Source organism: Mandrillus leucophaeus, unplaced genomic scaffold, assembly GCF_000951045.1.
Source record: "Mandrillus leucophaeus isolate KB7577 unplaced genomic scaffold, Mleu.le_1.0 Scaffold1054, whole genome shotgun sequence".
NCBI lineage: Eukaryota > Metazoa > Chordata > Mammalia > Primates > Cercopithecidae > Mandrillus > Mandrillus leucophaeus.
In genome coordinates, this window is record NW_012098699.1 from 842723 (window position 1) to 857289 (window position 14567).

General features: G+C 41.5%; 2 pseudogenes; one reads left to right on the plus strand and one right to left on the minus strand.

Annotated features, from left to right (window-relative positions):
- Window positions 1-8218: 8218 nt before the first annotated feature.
- Window positions 8219-12505, minus strand: LOC105541369 (annotated as a pseudogene).
- A 796-nt stretch (window positions 12506-13301) lies between these two features.
- Window positions 13302-14567, plus strand: part of LOC105541378 — a 30762-nt pseudogene continuing 29496 nt past the window's right edge.

A 14567-nucleotide genomic window follows, 5' to 3' on the forward strand; every position in this document is an offset into this window, starting at 1 on the left:
ACACACCAGGGCCTGTCATGAGGTGGGGGGAGGGGGGAGGGATAGCATTAGGAGATATACCTAATGTAAATGATGAGTTAATGGGTGCAGCACACCAACATGGCACATGTATACATATGTAACAAACCTGCATGTTGTGCACATGTACCCTAGAATTTAAAGTATAATAATAATGATAAAAAGAACACGCTCCTTTAGTTCAGAGGAGTTTGTTATTACTCACCTTCTGAAACCTACTTCTGTCAATTTGTCAAACTCATTCTCCATCCTGTTTTGTTCCCTTGCTGGTGAGGAGTTGTGATGCTTTAGAGGAGAAGAGGCATTCTGGTTTTGGGAATTTTCAGCATTTTTGCACTGGCTTTACCTCATCTTCGTGTATTTATCTACCTTTGATCTTTGATGCTGATGACCTTCATGGATTTATCTACCTTTGATCTTCATGGATTTATCTACCTTTGATCTTTGATGCTGATGACCTTCACAAGGTCAACCACATGTGTGGGTGTCCTTTTTGATGATGTTGATGTCATTGCTTTCTGTTTGTTAGTTTTTCTTCTAACAGTCAGGCCCCTCTTTTGCAGGTCTGCGGGAGTTTGCTAGAGGTCTACTCCAAACCCTGTTTGCCTGGGTATCACCAGCAGAGGCTGCAGAACAGTAAAGATTGCTGCCTTCTCCTTCCTCTGGAAGCTTCATCCCAGAGGGGCACCTGCCAGATGCCAGTCAGAGCTCTCCTGTATGAGCTGCCTGTTGACCCATGCTGGGACGTGTCTCCCAGTCAGGAGGCATGGGGGTCAGGGACCCACTTGAGGAGGCAGTCTGTCCCTTAGCAAAGCTCGAACGCTGTGCTGGGAGATCCTCTGCTCTCTTCAGAGCTGGCAAGCAGGAATGTTTAATTCTGCTGAAGCTGCGCCCACAACCACCCCTTCCCCCAGTGCTCTGTCCCTGGGAGATGTGAGTTTTATTTATGGCCTTCTGACTGGGGCTGCTGCCTTTCTCTCAGAGATGCCTTGCCAAGAGAGGAGGAATCTACAGAGGTAGTCTGGCTATAGTAGCTTTACTGTGCTGTGGAGGGTTCCACCCAGTCCAAACTTCCCAGTGGCTTTGTTTACACTGTGAAGGAAAATCACCTAAGCAAGCCTCATTGATGGCAGACACCCCTCCCTCCACCAGGCTCTAGCTTCCCTGGTTGACTTCAGAATGTTGTGCTGGCAGTGGGAACGTTAAGCTATTGGTTCTTAGTTTGCTGGGCTCCATGGTGGTGGGGCCCACTGAGCAAGACCACTTGGCTCCCTGGCTTCAGCCCCTTTCAAGGGAGTAAATGGTTCTGTCTTGCTGGTGTTCCAGGCACCACTGGAGTACAAAAAAATAACTACTGCAGCTAGCTCGATGTCTGCCCAAATGGCCGCCCAGTTTTGTGCATGAAACCCAGTGCCCTGGTGGTGTAGGCACCAAAGGGAATATCCTGGTTTGCAGGTTGCAAATTCTGGGGGAAAAGCGTGGTATCTTGGCCAGATAGCACAGTCCCTCATGGCTTCCCTTGGCTAGGGGAGGTAGTTTCCTGACCCCTTGTGCTGCCTGGGTGAGGCGACACCCCACCCTGCTTCTGCTTACCCTCCGTGGGCTGTGCCCACTGTCTAACCAGTCCCAATGAGATGAACCGGGTACCTCAGTTGGAAATGCAGAAATCACCTGCCTTCTGCATTGATCTCACTGGGAGCTGCAGATTGGAGCTGTTCTTATTTGGCCATCTTGCCAGATCCCTATACTCTCTATCTATTAAACAGTGCAGCAAAGGAAAATCAGAGGAAAGGAAAAAAAAGCAGGTGTCAATAGAATACTTGGAAGAACAGCGTATACTTTGGAGAATTGTGGTCATTTAAAAGAAGCTCAGAAGTTTAAATTAGATGTCATTGTAAATGGTCTGATAAAAAGAAAAGCGAAATTGACCATGATTCCACTGTTAGGCCTTCACGTTTTATTCGCATCTCAAATTGACTGCCGCTTTGGTGGACTGATAATTTCAGGACACAGAATGGGGGGTCTTTAATCTGGCAGCAAAGATGGAGTGCTTGTGCTGAAAGTTCAGGGACATACTAAGAAAGAACATGACTATGGGTGACTGTCTGGCTGATGCAGCAGTAACAGTGCCATTGTGGGACAGGATGCCTAGATGACCATGGGCCTTGAAGATGACTTCAAATACCCTGATTTATGTGGCAATATGTGACTTGGAAAAAAATGGAACCTTCATGATTTAGTCTGTTTGTGCTAGTATAACAAAATATATGAGCTCGGGTAACTTACAAACAATTGAAACTTATTTCTCATGTTCTAGAGGCAGGGAAATCAATAATGAAGGTTCTGTAATATTCCATGTCTGGTGAGAGCCCAGCATCTCCTTCCAAGACAGCATCTTGTTGCTGCATTCCCTGCAAGAGATGGACACTGTGTCCTCACATGGCGGAAGAATGGAAAGAGCCACCTAGTTCTTTCAAACCCTCTTACAAGGTCACAATCCCATTCATGAGGGCCCTGTCATCATATGTTAATCACTTCCTAAAGGAACCAGCTTTAAATCCAATCACATTGGCAATTAAAATTCAACCTATGAATCTGGAAGAGATACATTCAGACCATACAATTTCACAAGATCAAGAAGGAATATGGGACAAAGGTAATCTTGGTAAGCCTAACTCATGCACTGCTGCGAGGAACTTTGGGAATATTTTTTACTTCAAGTCACAGAGCCAAGGCCAGAGACAAGAAAAATCGCAGGAGAGAATGAAAGCGTAAAATATTCACTGTCAACACCTAGGATATCACAGGATTGTATGGCCCATTGACTAACATTTATTCTGTGCAATGCACTGACCTCCAAGAAAAGTAGCAGAAAGAGAGTTTTCAGATAAGGGATTCAGGAGCTCTAGAAACAAATTAAAATTGACTAATTCAGTTCTTCAAGAGTAAATAAGAAAGGAGATATGTTTGCTTTGCTCATATTGGATAGCTTTAGTAGATAGATGGAGGCTTTCTCAATAAAGTACTACAGAGCTAAACAAATGGCAGAGACTTAAGTCTAAGAAATCTCCTCTTACTCAGGGATCTCAAGAACATGACCTCAGACATTGGGCAGACTCGTTAGAGAGCTCTCCCACCAGCCACATCCTACAGCATATGACCAAACCTAGGCAGATTTTGCTCTCCTCTGGCCTGTTCCCCAACCTTCATACCCTTGTCCTCCATCAGGAATCTGCCTCACAGACAATGGGACTTGGTGCCCTTTCTAGATATTTACTCTTTGGAAGTTCACATCTAGATCATAGAACTCTTTCTCACATACAACTTTTCTCACTGTCTTTTTATCTGTGTTCAATTCATAACCATGGTCTCATGATTCTCCTCACATCAGAAAAAGATAAAAACATCTCAGTACTAAAATGTTCTTTGTGGTTAAATATATAAATAAGTAAAACCTTGAAGATAAGACTTGAAATCAGAGAAAGCATTAGTAGGATAACATCCACCTCTCCAAACACCCAATCACAGTCTCGTAAATCAATTTTTTTTTCATGCTTTCATGCTAGCTAGTAATCATGTTGCAAAATTTCCCAAAGTTTATTTTTATTACAGGGACTTCAAAGCAGGCATAATGGCCTGCTTAAGGTCATCTCTTCAACACTGAAATCACCAACTGAGGACTTGTGGGAGTCAACAGAGATTGATTTGTGGTAAGATTGAAACAAATCACATGAGCATACGGTATTAAAGCAATGTGGTATACAGACAATGATGTTAGCTTACTTTGTAAGAGAATGTAGTAGAAACTCTCTTTGAATACATCCACCTGGTGATAACTGCGCTGCTGGACACATGTGTGTAATTTTTAAAGTTGTGCTTGTACTCAGAGGGCAAGATCCAAAATTCTAAGGGAAATGGCAAGAATATTAAGATAATGCCAAAATAGTTTTCTCCATTGCTCAGAAACAGGGAAAAATGAATGTCCACAGTAAACTGAAGAGGTGCATAGAAAAATCTCAAAAGGAATCTCTTAACTCCTAGAAATTCTTACATTTGGAATGCAATCTGATACAAAGACAGGCAAAAGACCTGAACAGACACCTTGCCAAAGAAGATGTATAGAATGCAAAAATGCATGTAAAAAGATATTCAACATCATACGTTTTTAGAGAATTGCAAACTAAAATGAAAATGAGATAACACTGCACACCCATTAGAATGGTGAAAATCCACAACAGTGACAACAACTAATGCTAGCAAGAATGTGGAGCATCAAGAATGCTCATCCATTGCTGGTGGGGATGCAAAATGGTACAGGCACTTTGTAAGGCAATTTGACAGTTTCTTATAAAACTAAACATTCTTACCATATGACCCAGCAATCGTGCTTTATTGAATTTACACAAATAAATTGGAAACTTATTTCTTAAAACCTACTTTTAAGTTAGATCTTCTTTATTTTCTTTATTTTTTTTTTTGAGATGGAGGGGTTTTTTTGTTTTTTTGTTTTGTTTTGTTTTGTTTTTGTTTTTGTTTTTTGGTTGGTTGGTTTGTTTTGTTTTTTTTTTTTTTTGATGGAGTTTCACTCTTATTGCCCCTGATGGAGAGGAATGGCATGATCTTGGCTCACTGAAACCTTTGCCTCCAGGGTTCAAGTGATTATCCTGCCTCAGGCTCCCAAGTAGCTGGGATTACAGACATGCGCCACCATGCCTGGCTAACTTTGTATTTTTATTAGACACGGGGTTTCTCCATTTTGGTCAGGCTGGTCTCGAACTCCCGACCTCAGATGATACGCCCACCTCGGCCTCCCAAAGTGCTGTGATTACAGGTGTGAGCCATCATGCTTGGCTGGTTAGATCTTTACAGGGGTTTTATTCATGATTATCAAAACTTGGAAGAAGTTAAATTGTCTTTCGGGAAGTGAATGCATAAACAAACTGTGGTACATCCAGACAATGATATATTATTCAGTGCTAAAGAATAAAAAAGCCATCAAGCTACAAAAAGACATGGAGGAAACTAAATGCAAGAAGCCAAGTGAATGGGCTACGTGCAGTGTGATTCCACCTATATGACATTCTAGAAAAGGCAAAACCTTGGAGACAGTAAAAAGATCAATGGCTGTCAGGGTCAGAGTGCACAGAGGAATGAATAGGTAGAGGATAGAGGATTTTAGGGCAGATGGTACTAAAATGGTGGTGATATGCCATTATACATTTGTCAAAACTCTGAGAATGTAGAAGACCAACAGTAAACTTGGACTTTGAGTGATAAAGATGTGTCAATGCAGGTCAATTCATTGTAATAACTGTACCATTCTGGTGGAGGGTGTTGATAGTGGGGGAGGTTATGTATGTTTGGGTGTGGGAGTATACGAGAACTCTCTGCTGTTTCCCTTAATCTTGTTGTGAAGTTAAAACTATTATAGAAAATAAGGCCCATTTTAAAACTTAAATGAGATAATATATGTAAAGCACCTGATATATAGTAAAGGGCTCAATTAATATATTATTAGAGCTCATATGTGGAGCTTTCTATGTGCAAGAAGTCCCATATGACCTCTTGGTCTGATCTTAACTGATTAGTCTTTAAAATAAAGTTCTAAAGTGGACTTGCTGGGTCAAGTGTGTGAAAGTTTACAATATTTTGTCAGATACTCACTAGAAATTTGCATCAACTTACACTTCCAAAAATAACATGCCTGTTTCCCCACATCTTCACTAACACTTTAGTAACTTGAGTTATTTTAATATTTGGTAAACTACTTGTGGCTTTCATACTGGGTTCAATGAAGGGTTTATGTTCTTTGTAATGCAAGAGAAATTCCCACAGAAAAAGGCACCTCACTGGAAGTATGACAATCTACCTTTTTTTTTTGTTCTTAAACATTAGAATTTCCAGAGCTCTTGCATCAGCATAAAGTTTGATTTCATCTGAAAACTCAACTGGGGAAAGATCTAATTTCAAGTTCCCTTGCAGAGTTGTTGGGAGATTCAGTTCCTTGCAGGTTATTAAACTGAAAACCTCAGTTCTGCCTTGACTGTTGGATGCCTTCAGTTCCTTGCTATATTTTCCCCCTCTCCAGCATGGCAGCTTGCTTCATCAAAGCCAATGAGAAAGTGGAAGTGTAAAAGCAAGATGGAAGTCACAATACTTTCTAATCTAATCATGGAAGTAACATTTCATCACTTTTGTCCTATTATACTGGCTAAAACAAGTCACTAGTTTCAGCCCACATACAAGGGAATGAATACCAGGGGGTAGAGATCACTGGAGTCACCTTAGAGTCTGGCTACTATACCATCATGGTCAACACCTAGACCACCTGGTTGAATGCCATCTATGTGACCTCCCACTGCCCAAGATAATTGGCAGACAGAGGAATAAGTAGAAGATGGAAATCAGATTTTTCTAAAGCCTATACCTTCCTCACTTCAAAGGCCTTCTGGGAAAGACAGCAAAGTTGAGCTCATATAAACCAAAAGCTCAGGTCCCAGCTCTCCTTGTATGGTGGAGAGAATTGCCCATTCTTTCTTACTTCTAACAACTGGCTCTTTAAGTATACTTCAAATACCTGGGAACCTACTCATATCCATTCTCTGAATGGGAAGAAAATTGCTTCTCCTTGGCAAACATTTTTGGCCTGGGCAAAAGTCCCAGGCTCTCATTAGTATGGGAAACTCACTTTTTTCATTTTTGTGGTCACTGTTCCCTTCTATATCCTTTTATGTATTTGTCCAGAAGCACTAACTTTCAAAAGCACTAAGACATTCTAGAGTCCTTGATTGTTCACTCATCCTTCCATTCCTTTGTTCAATAAACATGTATTAAGTTCCCATTATGTCAGATGTGCAAATTCTTATGGTAATAAAAAGATGTAAGAGATATAGTCAGTTTATTTAGTCAAACACTCAACAATATTTGAACATCTGCTCTGTACAAGGTGCTAAAGATCAATAAAGGAGTAGTGCAGTTTAAGACAACACAACAAAAACAAACTCTTGACTTCACTGGCTGTAACACCTTTTTACTGAGATCTTCGTGGCACAACTTCTTGAACAAGTGTTGTTTTTAATAGTCACTCTCTTCACATTTTTCTTCTATTCCTCAACACACAGAAGAAACGTGGGTTGGACTTTGCAGTTGAACTTTCAATGTGTGGAAATTGCTCTTACCGAATTACTTACGATGTTGCCAAAACCAATGATCAATTCTCTTCCTATTGCATTCATGCATCAGCAGCATCCACCATAGTGGACCACGTTCTTCTTGAAATACTTTCTTCACTTGACTTTTACAATGCCATCCCCTCCTAATTTTCCTTCTACCTGCCACCAACTCATACTCAGTATCTTTAGCTGGCCCCTCCTCCAATGTTCAACCTTTAAATGTTGATATGCCTATTCCAGGATTCAGTCTAGAAACTTTTCCTTTTATCCCTGAATATTCTTACACTAGCTTATTTCATCTAGTCCTGGGATTTTAAAAATTATTTTATGCTACTCATGTCCAAGCTGACCTCTCTAAGACTATCGCACAAGGGGTATAATTATTCTAAAGTAACCCAGAAGTTTAATAAGCTGGCCAAGAAGAGGGATTTTCTTTTTCTCAGCATGAGGTACTCTACCTAGTATAGGTCTCTGTAGAATGGGTGGCTTTCTCCCCTAAGAAAAGGAAAACCCTTTGCACGAGCCCCCAAAACTCTAGGTTCTGGGCAGTTGATTTTCCCAGACAATGTTGTGAACAGCTGGCATCTAAATCTAGACTGTTTCACACCAGAAGACTGTGTGTTCCTTCATTGATAAAGCTGTGTCCTTGTGCTAACATGATAAAAAATTATAGTAAGGGAAACTAGTCTTCCTACACTGAAATGCAGACTCACATTGTGAGCCCAGATATTTCCTGACCATTTATGCATCAGTGTAAGATACTTCTATTCTTTTGTTGATTAATAATCTTTGTGAGTTTTCCTAATGCGGCATTTTTTTTTTTTTTGGCTGAACGCAGAAGAATGTATTGATGGTACACAGCAAGGTGAGGCTCCCTAGGCCTCTCCCTCTTCAGAGGGTCTGCGTGGAAACTGTGAGGAGGGGAGATTCTCATTGTGGTGTGGGACTGAGTGTGGCAGGGACTCCTCAGCAGCTGAGGGCCTCTGTTTTCCTCTCATGCTCTTGCTGGGGCTGGTGGTCCAGGGATCTTACTCTTTGAAGGCCATGTGGGCAATGAGGTCGACCACCCTTTTGCTATAGCCAAATTCATTGTCATACCAGAAAATAAGCTTGAGAAAGTGGTCATTGAGGGCAATACCTGTCCCAGGATCGAAGGTGGAGGAGTGGGTGTCGCAGTTAAAGTCAGAGGAGACAACCTGGTTCTCAGTGTAGCCCAGGATGCCCTTGAAGGGGCCCTCCGATGCTGCTTCAACACTTTCTTGATGTCATCATATGTGGCAGGATTTACACATGGCAGGTCAGGTCCACAACCACCATGTTGGCAGTGGGGACACGAAAAGCCATGCCAGTAAGCCTCCTGTTCAGCTCAGGGATGACATTTCCTATAGCCTTGACAGTGCCAGGAGATGCAGGGATGACATTCTGCAGAGCCCCACGACTGTCATGGCACAGTTTCCTGGAGGGACAATCTACAGTCTTCTGGGTGGCAGTGATGATGTGGACCATGGCCATAAGTCCTTCTATGACACCAAAGTTGCCATGGATGACCTTGTCCAGGGGTGCTAAGCAGTTAGTGGTACAGGTGGCATTGCTGATGATCTTGAGGCTGTTGTCATACCTCTCACGGTTCATGCACATCACAGATATGGGGGCATCAGCAGATGGGCAGAGATAATGACCCTTTTGGATCCCTCCTGCAAGTGAACCACAGCCTTCTCTATGGTGATGAAGATGCCGGTGGACTCTATGATGTACTCAAGGCCAGCACCAGCCTATTTGATTTTGGTGGGATCTAGCTTTGGGAAGATGGTGGTGAAATTTGTATTCATGACAAGCTTCCCGTTTTCAGCCTTGACGGTGCCATAGAAATTGCCATGGGTGGAATCATACTGGAACATGTAGCCCATGTAATTTAGGTCAATGAAGGGGTCATTGATGGCAACGGTATCCACTTTAACAGAGTTAAAAGCAGCCCTGGAGACCAGGCACCCAATACAGCCAAACCCATTGACTCCAGGCTTCACCTTCACTGTGGTGTCTCAGGGATGCCGCTGGCGCTGCACAAGAAAATGTGGCTGTCTGTCGAATGGGAGAAGCAGAGAGCTACAGCTTATTTTTTAACCCATAATTATTTAACCCATAATTATTTAACCCATAATTATCATATTGAGAAATTCTTTGTGAACCCTGATGCCAATAGGTGTTGAGTCAGACGGGCATCACTTGACATAGCATGCTGACCTTCCCTGAGCATGTGGACAATTCAGTTGTCTCAGTGTTACTTGTTTAAAAGACTATCATTTTGCCCCATTGAATTTACTTTTGTGAAAATCAGTTGGTCCTATGATTTTGGCCATTATCTAACACATAAGCAATAATTTCCTCAAAATGGATTATAGGCCTAAATTTAAAGGCCAAACTATATACGTCTTAGGAGAAACCATAGATTAACATACTCAGAAACTTGAGTTAGGCAAAATCCCAATGTTTCCTGGTAGAAGAAAAAAGTTGAAATATGAGTCATGATCAAAACTAAAAATGTTTGCTTTTTTTTTTTTTTTTTTTGGAGACGGAGTCTCGCTCTGTCGTCGCCAAGGCTGGAGTGCAGTGGCCCGATCTCAGCTCACTGCAAGCTCCGCCTCCCGGGTTCCCGCCATTCTCCTGCCTCAGCCTCCCGGGTAGCTGGGACTACAGGCGCCCGCCACCTCGCCCGGCTAGTTTTTTGTATTTTTTAGTAGAGATGGGGTTTCACCGTGTTAGCCAGGATGGTCTTGATCTCCTGACCTCGTGATCCGCCCGTCTCGGCCTCCCAAAGTGCTGAGATTACAGGCTTGAGCCACCGCGCCCGGCCAAATGTTTGCATTTTTAAAGACATCAATAAGATAATGGAAACATAACTCAGAGACTGAGAAAAAAATTTCGAATCATACATACATTTGCTAAAAGATTTGCATCCAAAATATAAAATACACTGACAATTAAATAGCAAAAAGACAAATAAACCAATTTTAAATTGGACAAAATATTTGAATAGCCACTGCACCAAAAAGGTACGGGAATAGCAAATAAAGCACATGAAAAGATGGTCAGCATCATTGAAATGCAAATCAAAACTACAACGAGACACCACTTCTTACCTACTAGAATGCTATAATAAAAATGAAGGACACTAACAATTGAGGAAGTGAAATAACAATGATATGGAAAAATTGAAATATTCATGCATTGTTGATGGGACATGCAGCCATGATGGAAACCAGTTTGGCAGTTTCTTAAAATGTTGAAGATACATTTACTATATGACCTAGCACTTTCACTCCTAGTTGTCTACCCCAAAGGAAAAAACCTATGTCCACACAACACATGACTGTGAATATTCATAGTAGCTTTATCCATAATAGTCCACAGAGTGGAAACACATCAAATATCTATCAACTGATGGAAGAATTAAAAAATGGGAGTGATCCATATAATTTAATAGAATTTAGCACCTAAAAAAATTAAATATTGATACATGCTACAACATAGACGAACCACAAAAGCATATTAAGCTAAGTGAAAGAAGACAGATACAAAAAAACCACAGGTTGTATGATTCCATTTTTATAACATCCAGAAAAGACAAATCTGTAGAGTCAGTAAGTCAATTAGGTGTTGCCTGGAATTGGGGAGTGGGAATAAGGGGTGGTATTGATGAGCATGAGGGATTTCTTAGGAATTATAGAAATGTTCCAAAACAAGATTGTGATGATGGTCACACAAGTCTAAAATTTTACTAAACATAATTGAACTGTACACTTAAAACAGGTGAATGTTATGATATGTCAATTACACCTCAGTAAAGCTGTTTAAAAACAAAAGAATGTTAGCGGTGTGGCCTTACTGGCCCCTAATCAGTCTTGCTCTTTGTTTTATTTCTTGCTTCCTTTAGTGCTTACACTTATCAGTTCCACTCAGAGACTCCAAGAGACACTGGCTGAAATCTACCAGACTCCAGAACTCTCAACAGCTGAGGGAATGAGTGACCCTCTCCTGAAGGCAATGGGGATTCTTAAGGTGCACTCCAGCATCTGCTATAGGAGGTACACGCACGTGATGCGCCTGAGTGGTTTCAGGTAGTGCTCCACACATCTCAGCAAGACCCAGGGCCTGCAGCTAGTTCTGATAGCTTCAGAGAACAAGCTGCTGCATCCTGGGTCACAGGGCCAAGTGCGTTTGAAGCATTGATAGTCAGATCCCAAGTAGAAGGTGAATGTCTACAACATGGGATGAGGTAAAGACCCAGAGTGGGGTTTCAAACCAAATCATTTCTGGAGTACTACTTCCAACAATTGCAGAAAGCATTCTTGTTAAGTGTTTATGGTATGTTCACCAACATACACCATATGCTGCACCATAAAACAAGTCTCAGTATATATCCAAAGATCAAAATCATACAGAGTATATGCTCTGGCCACAATAGTATTTAATTATAAAGGCATAACAATAAGATATCTAGAAAATCCACAACTTTAGAAAACAGGCAACATGCTTCTGATGAACACTTGGGTCAAAGAAGAAATCACAAGGAAATATTTTAAACATCATTAACTGAATGATGATAATCCAGCATTAAAAGGTTGGATACAGCTAACATAGTGTTTACAGAGAAATTTACAACTTTAAATGTCTGTAGTGGAAATGAACAAAGGAGTAAAGTTAATTATCTATGATTTTATCATAAGAATCCTGAAAAAGAAGAGTAAAATAAACCCAAAGTTAATAAATGTAAGTCAATGAAAAAATAATGAAAATCATGAAATAGAAAAATGAACAAACAGTAGAGACAATCAATGGTCAATTTTTCTGTACTCTATGCACAAAAACTACGAGGTAGATTCGGGGAAGAGCAGAAAGATAACAGACAGCAGGCAGAAAATCTTTCTGGAGTGAAGGAAATGATCTATATCTTCTTTTGGGTAGTACTTAAATGGGCATATATGACTGTCAAGGTTCACTGACACTGGACATTTGAGATCTGGGCATTGTAATGCATATAAATTACCTCTCAATTTTTTAAAATAGAAGAAAGTGTCTTGGGGAGATTATGATGGAGATATTTGGGCAGTTCTGGGGCATAGGCTTCAAAAGCACTTACAGCATCTTCAGTTCAGGAATTTGCTAAGAATTGTTTTGCAGGCAAAAATATGGGATAAGTTCAAACATCTATGATAAAAGTTATTGTGGCATGCAACTAAAAATCCCTACTCTTGTGGTACAGGCCATATCATTAAGTGGTTATCACTAGAGAGCTTTCCTTCAATGATGTTCGTCATCTAGGAACCCAGAGCTCTCCAGGGGAAAATGGCAATTGAAGTTTTGGATATACTGAGTTCGAAAGAAAGTCATCTCCATGAAGCTTAGTGATTGGAGCTGTCACCATTGCAAATTTCTAAATTTTGCAAGATAGCAGCAACATTTCAAACGATACTCTGACAGAGGAGATAATGGGCTAACGTAGATTTCCCTCCAGATGTATTTATTGTACAAGAACAAAATTCACATTTCACTGGGAGATTTCTCCCAGTCTAGATTAAGATCACAGGTTGCAGATCCCAGACAGCTGGTATCAATTGGTCAGTGTCCTGTTAAGGCTAAACCCAAGACTCTTTATCACACGGCAGCATTAAGATTGGATTTCTCCTATTGTTCCTGGGAAGAACTAGATATAGCCTATTCAGTATTCTTCTGAGATAACGGATCCTGCAGGAGGAGAGAGCAATGAGTATGTGGCCAGAGTACAAACTGATACAACCTGGGCCAGAAGCCACAGTGCATAAAGCTTCAGCCCTGCCACAGGGGATGAGGTGGCCAGCACCCTGATTACTCTGTTCACCTTTTTACAATCTAACAAATGGCTAGAGCTTTTGCATTTTTTTTTTTCAGCTACCACTGGCAGTGGTGGGGACATGTAATTTTTGCAAAACAGAGGGTGGAAGAAAAAAAGGGATCTGTGTGAATACATAAGCATTTGACCACCCCTCTTAGTCCCCTCCTGGGTCACCCTAATCAGATCTGCTCTCCAGCATCTTCTGTTTCCTGGCAAGGGTTTCCTGCTACTTTGGATTGGCCATGACGGGCTGGAGCTGCCTTGTGACAGGAGCAGGAGGGTTTCTGGGTCAGAGGATCGTCCGCCTCTTGGTGAAGGAGAAGGAGCTGAAGGAGATCAGGGCGTTGGACAAGGCCTTCAGACCAGAGCTGAGGGAGGAATTTTCCAGTAAGTAAACTTGAGTCATGGGTGAGTGGCTCCATCTTAAACCCTCCATGCATGTTGGGAGGTGGACCTTGTCTAGCAAGTTATGGAACGTTGTAGTCAAATCAAAGCCAATCCCATATCCACAGTAATCACAAAAGAAATATTAAATAGTATAAAATGGCATAGTGGGAAAGATACTGGATGTGATCTCTGGAGACTGGATTCTGACCCTGACCCAGAACTTGAGAGGCAGCCTCCTCAGCCTCCACGCATTTTTTCTTCTCATCAAAAAAAAAAAAAAAATCCCACATCAATTCTCTTTCTTGTCTACAACTCATTTGTTCTGAGGCATTTTGTCTTGCCAATTGCTGTGCAACATTCACAAAAACCACCATTTACCTGGAGACCTCACCAGTGAGTCCCTGTCTGTCTAGACTTCCCCAGGCTTTGTTTTGTTTTGTAGCATCCTTAGCATCTTTAGTGAAGGCAAAATAAAAGGAAATGGGAAAAAAAAAAAAAAAGATGAGTGTGTAAGTGTATGTGTGCATGTGTGTGACAGAGAGAGACAAATGAGGGGGAGAATCACAAAGAGAGAATGAGAAAGACAGAGTGAGAGAGAGAGCATCAGTGAGAGAGAGAGAGTGCACACAAGTGCACAGCACAGAGCAGAGACAGAGTAAGAGGCAGTATGAGGCCAGACATGCCTCATTTAGATTTCACATATATGGCTTTTTAAAAAACCATTTGTCTCTGTTATCACCAAAATAAATTGACAACAGAATTTGAGGGAGGAACTTCTTATGCAAATAGACCCAAGAGGGAGTTAGAAGAGGGGTCACAGGCCAGACGCGGTGGATCACGCCTGTAATCCCAGCACTTTGGGAGGCCAAGGTGGGCAGATCACGAGGCCAGATGTTTGAGACCAGCTTGGCCAACATGGTGAAACCCTGTCTCTACTAAAAATACAAAAATTAGCCGGGCGTGGTGGCGTGCCCCTGTAATCTCAGCTACTCAGGAGGCTGAGGCAGGAGAATCACTTGAACCCAGGATGTGGAAGTAGCAGTGAGCCAAGATCACGCCACTGCACTCCAGCCTGGGTGACAGAGCGTGTCTCCATCTCAAAAAAAAAAAAAAAAAAAAAA